The sequence below is a fragment of the Panthera tigris genome, chromosome D1, assembly GCF_018350195.1.
Source record: "Panthera tigris isolate Pti1 chromosome D1, P.tigris_Pti1_mat1.1, whole genome shotgun sequence".
Taxonomy (NCBI): Eukaryota; Metazoa; Chordata; class Mammalia; order Carnivora; family Felidae; genus Panthera; species Panthera tigris.
In genome coordinates, this window is record NC_056669.1 from 105,198,129 (window position 1) to 105,204,385 (window position 6,257).

Sequence of the window (6,257 nt, forward strand, 5' to 3'; positions counted from 1 at the left end):
AATAGTGAGACTCATGAAGTGGTTGCATGATAAAACACACACGCATAAGAGTAACAAAAAGATGGGGTGCCTGGGTGGCTCAGTCAGTTAAGTGTCCGACTGTGGCTCAGGTTATGATCTCATGTTCGTGGGTTCGAGCCCCGCGTCGGGCTCTGTGCTGACAGCTCAGAGTCTGGAGTCTGCTTCGGATTCTGTGTCTCCCTCTCTCTCTGCCTCTCCCCTGTGCATTCTCTCTCTCTCTCTCAAATAAGTAAACATTAAATTTTTTTAAAAAAAGAAAGTAACAAAAATAACACAAGGTTGTTAGGACACCATGATTACACAAGAAAAGTAACAGGAAGAAATATAGCCATGGTGCCATCAGGTGGTAACAGTCTGCTGATCACTCTCTATTTTCTATATTTCTCAAAGTTTCTATAATGGAGATATATTGTTTTGACATTTTCTTTAACATTGTACTTTATGTATTAAAAAATTTTTTTTGAGAGGCAGAGGGAAAGAGAGGGAGAGAGAGAAAGAGAGAGAGAGAATCTTAAGCAGTTTCCACACCTGACTCAGGGTTCGATCTCAGAACCCCAGGATCATGATCTGAACTGAAATCGGGAGTCAGATGCTCAACCCACTGAGCCACCCAGGCACCCCTCTATTTTATTTTGAAGTTTATTTATTATTATTATTATTATTATTATTATTTTAGTAATCTCTATACCTAATGTGCGGCTCGAACTCACCACCCTGAGATCAGGAGTTGCACACTGCTCTGACTGAGCCAGCCAGGCGCCCCTGTTTTATTTGGAAAACTCTTTTAATTATGGAAACATCTGGTGATGAAACATCACAGCTCTTATGGCGATGAAAGCCTGAATTGTAGGGGTGGTGGAACTATCCATAACATTCTGGAGGATTCTAGAACATCGCTAAGAGCCTCAGAGCTTACCCTGGTGAAAAAGGCTTTGCCAGTAATCTATACTCACCTTTGGGGAAAAAAACTGTACTAACCCACCAGAGCTTAATATAACAGCAGAGACTTCACACTTCTAAACCATGTTTCTTCGTATTTCGCCTTCTTCCCCTTGTTCGGCCTGCCTGTAGCAAAACCAAACAAGTGTTCATCCACCTGATGCAAACATAGCAAGTCAATGGAAACTGACACCAAGCTTTTGCAGTGAGGAAAGACAGGTTATTTACTGGTGAGGCACAACCCAGGAGAATAGGGAGCTGATGCCCCCAAGTCCCAAACTCCTCAATGGCTTACAAGCAGGGATTTTGAAAGGGGGGAAATTCAGGGTAAGACTCGAAGAGTCTTGGGTCAGCCAATTGATTAGGGATTGAGTCATCTTGTCCCCTCTGACAGCTCCCTGCTGGTTTTGGTGTGATGATGGAGAGAGGTGGTCGTTCTGCTTCGGGGGCCTGGAAACCTGCAAAACATTCTGGGCGGGTTGCATTCGTGATGTCTTCTGTAAGAGTTCCAAGACACAAATTCTCCATCCTGTGGCTATTACTAAGCTGTAAATTACTTTTTCTTTTTCTTTTTTTTTCACGCAAACACCGCACATTATGTTTGCTAGCTCAGGCAGAACAGCATCCCACGGGCTTTCGGACTTTCGGGGGAGGCAACTTCATGTGATTTCCTGAGGCAAGTTTGCAGGTTTGTTTGACAGTGACTAAGGGCTAACCCCCTGGCCAGAGGCAGCCAGGAGCCCTATGTATAATTGTATAGATAGTTCTATCGTTCCTTTTGGTCACAAGACTGTGCCCATGTTCTGTTTTATCAGTAATGCTGCATTTTGCTATCTCCTACTACACTCTGCCCCTCCTCTTCTAATAGGAGAAAATCAATCTAGAACTCTTCCTGAATGGTCAGGGCATTCAGGGCGCCCGCCGGGCACTGTGTGTTTCTGAGAAAACTAGGAACTCTGGAGGCTCTCTGCCTATGGCAAAACAGGAAACTCTAACTGCTTTGGAAGGTAGAGGGGTTCTTGCCATGACATTTCTCCTGGCCTTAAATTATGCCCAAAGATCTCCTTTCCCTCAGAAAAGCTGAAAGGAGTGCTGGGTGGCTCAGTTGGTTAAGTGCCTGACTTCAGCTCAGGTCATGATCTCGCAGTTCCTGGGTTCGAGCCCCGCATCAGGCTCTGTGCTGACAGCTCGGAGCCTGGAGCCTGCTTCGGATTCTGTGTCGCCCTCTCTCTCTGCCCCTCCCCTGCTCACGCTCTGTCTCTTTCTTTCTCTCAAAGATGAATACACGTTAAAAACATTAAAAAAATAAAAGAAAGAAAAGCTGAAAGAAAACATTCTGTGTGTGAAACCGGGGATACAAGCCCCGCAGACCCCAGAGTTTAGACGTAGGGATCCTCAGTTTAGACGCAGGGATCCTCACTGCCTCTGGCTAGCCAGGTGTGTACCCAGTTAATCCCAAAGGGGATAAAGTTGTTGTTGTTGTTGTTAAGTATATCTTTTCTCAGACAATATGATGTAAGAGACAGAGACGGTGGAGTGCACGCATTGCTGTGAGGAAAGTGTGTTTTGCAAAATTGGACCATTGTTTAAACAGTTCTAGCATTATCCAAGTGGGCCTTGCTAACAATCCTATGGTACCGTGGACTGGGAGTAGACAGTGTGCCAAAGCCACTGAGGCAATAAAAGCAGGAATTCTGTTTTCCCAATTTATTGCTGAAGTGAGCATGAAGGGCCCACACCGCGGCCGTCTATACCGTCGTTCAGCCCACATCTTATCGGTCCAATGTGTTCGCATCGACAATTGTTTTCTCCACCCCCTCCCCAGTCTACGTTTAGGCTTCAAGAGCGTTTGATCATATAGAAATAGAATTCACAACTCTTCTCCCAGAAAGTTCTCTGTAAGTTCAGCTTTAAAAGACATACTTTCCAGGTGGCTCTGTCGGTTGAGCGTCCAACTCTTGATTTCGGTTCAGGTCATGATTCCAGGATCGTGTTGGGCTCTGTGCTGAACTTGGAGCCTGCTTAGGATTCTCTCTCTCTCTCTCTCTCTCTCTCTCTCTCTCTCTCTCCCTCTGTACCTCTCCCCCTTCTTGGGGGAGAAAAGGAAGAAAGGAAGAAAAGGAAGAAAAAAGAAAGGAAGAAAGAAAGAAAGAAAGAAAGAAAGAAAGAAGAAAAGAAAGAAAGAAAAAAGAAAGAAAGAAAAGAAAGCAAGAAGGAAAGAAGAAAGAAAAAAAAAGAAAGAAAAAAGACAGAAAAGAAAGAAAGAAAAGAAAAAGAAAGAAAAGAAAGAAAGAAAGAAAGAAAGAAAAAAGAAAGAAAAGAAAGAAAGAAAAAAGAAAGAAAGAAAAGAAAGCAAGAAGGAGAGAAGAAAGAAAAAAAAAAGAAAGAAAAAAGACAGAAAAGAAAGAAAGAAAAAAAAGAAAAAGAAAGAGAAGAAAGAAAGAAAGAAAGAAAGAAAGAAAGAAAAAAAAGAAAGAAAGAAAAAAGACAGAAAAGAAAGAAAAAGAAAGAAAGAAGAAAGAAAGTTGGGGCTTTTAAAAAATTTTTAAAAATAAAAGACATACTTTCCCACCCTCACTGTTTTCTCTTCCCCGCTAGGAAATGTAGTCAGCCTCCTTCCTCTCTTGAAGGGAGCCATTCACAGGCAGAAGAGCTCTTTTGTAGAGGGACTTGTGTAACACTGGCCAGTTCCTTAAGGCAGTGCTTCCCTAGGCCGGCTGTAGGCTGGGTTCAGTGGGAGACAAGGATTTTACTGATTTCTGCAAAATGAGAAAGATAAGAACAATGCTAGAGCTTTTCACACAGGAATTTATTTATCTCACGGTGATGTATTCGGACATTGTGCACCCTCTACTTTTTTGGTTAAAATGTCTTTTCTTTTATAATAGTAGGATCCCAGTGATAGTTTAAAATGAAAACTTGCGTCTTAAGAAAATTCACCTGATGTAAGGGCTGCCTGGGTGGCTCAGTAGATTAAGTGACTCTTTTTTTTTTTTTTAACTTTTTTACATTTATTCATTTTTGAGAGACAGGGAGAGACAGAGCATAAGCAGGGGAGGGGCAGAGAGAGAGGGAGACAGAATCCAAAGCAGACTCCAGGCTCCCAGCTAGCAGCACAGAGCCTGACGCGGGGCTGGAACTTACAAACCGCAAGATCATGACCTGAGCCAAAGTCGGATCTGAGCCACCCAGGCGCCCCAAGTGTCTGACTCTTAATTTCATGATTTCAGGGTCGTGAGACTGAGCGCCCGGGGGGTGGGGCCTGCTTAAGATTCCTTCTCTCCCTCTCCTCTCCCCCCTCCACCTCATGCTCTCTCTCAAAAATAAATAAACTCTAAAAAACTATAAAATAATAAAATAAATAAATAAAAATCTTTTAAAACTTAACCCGATGTAGATGACCAAACGTTTATGTTAATGTTACTGCTCTGCAAGTCCAGAGAACCGCTGTTTTAATGGACTTCACCAGAGCTTTAATTTGGGATCACGGATTTAATGAGACCGAACCGAATCTCATTCTGATGAGGAAGGTTTTGAATAACACATCTCTGCACGTTCACAAAGCCAACCGACTAGAAGCAACTGAGATGTCCTTCAGCAGGGGAATACATAAATAAACTGTAATACATCCAGACGATGGAATACCATTCAGCACTAAAAAGAATGGAGCTATCAAGGCAGGAATATTACCAGGCCATCCGAAAGGGCTACGTACATTCTGTGTGACAATCTGGAACAGGAATGTGTCTAAATCCATAGACTGTAAAACACCAAGAGTGAACCCTGATATAAGCTACAGACTCCGGGTGATAATGATGTGCCAGCAGTTATAACAAATGATCGCACTGTTGGGGGATGCTGACAATTGGAGGTGACGTATGTTTGGGGCCAGGGGGTATACCGGAAACCTCTCTACCTTCGACGCAAATTTTGCTGCATATCTAAAAATACTCTAAAAGAATAAAGTCTATTAAAAAAAAAAAAGTCAACCTACCAAGCCAAACTTCATGCTTATTTAGAACCGCCATGGGGAGTGGAGATCACCGGTCAGATAACCAACTGTTAGGCTTAAAGGAACTTCAGAGATCATGTCTCAATGTACGGCAGCCCTGCCACTCCCTTGCCATGTGACCTTGAACTCGCCACTCACTGCTCGGGTCTGTTTCCTCAGCTGCAAAGAGTCCTTCTTTTTCAGGTCCGAAATTCTGTGACTTAACGAACCAGCCATCTCCAAGTTCAACACATGAGGGAAAAGAGATGACCCCTTATGGGCGAGGGGTCAATTCGGGGGAAATTCAGAGGATGCAGAAAGCAACAAAACACTCCGTTTTTCTTATTGCTTGACATGGCCGTGACTTAGAAGTTGTTATTCTAGAGTAGCTTGTTGAGGGGAAAACTAAAAAGAGATTCCTCATCCCACTCCTTCTTTTTTCTTTTTGCTTTTTCATTAACTGACACCAAGTAAGGTGAGGCATCTGTTCAACGGCCGGGATCAAAACACAGAGGGTTACTGCCTCCTAGTGGGCATGCAGCAGGGACTTTGTCTCTAAATTCAGAGATCCTAACTTGATTCCCCAGGTGCTCCCAGAATTGGTCTTACAAGCTGGGGAACCTTGAGAAGCTGCCTGTTTTTCACTTCCTTCACTTTGCAGACGGCGGCCGGTGGGGGGGGGGGGGGGTCACACAGCGGGGTCCAGGGCTTGTGGTCCCATTAAATCACATGGCAGCTTCATGCCCGTAGACCTCTTGGGTGCTGGGAACCGCCGTTGCAGGTGGCAGGGAAAGGTATCACCCCATGTCAGTTTGCCTCCCCCTGGGACCTTGGCTGTGGGAGGATGGCTCAGCCACAGCCGTGTGACCTCATAAGGCAGGCACACAGAGAGAACGTCATGGAACGTGAAGGCAGAGATTAGGGTATGCCAAAGCTTGCCAGCAGGCCTTCAGCAGCTGGGAGAGCGGGACGAAACAGATTCTCCTTCACAGCCCTCTCGGGAGGGACCAGCTCTGGATCTTGGACGCTGGCCTCCAGAAAGGTGAGACAACACATTGCTGTCACTTCAGCCACTCAGTGTGTGGGACTTTGTCCCGGCAGCCCCAGCAAACTAATTCACACGGGTTTCACAGAACTTTCTCTGCGAAACACCTTCCAGGGGTCAAATACACTTTGAATTGGCAGAACCAAAATGACGGGCCTTTTCTCCTGAGTAGCCATTTACTGCGACATTCCAAAATGTGAAAAGGATCCACGAACTCTGCATTTCAGAATCGGTAGACGGAAGGAATGTGGTCCAACGACT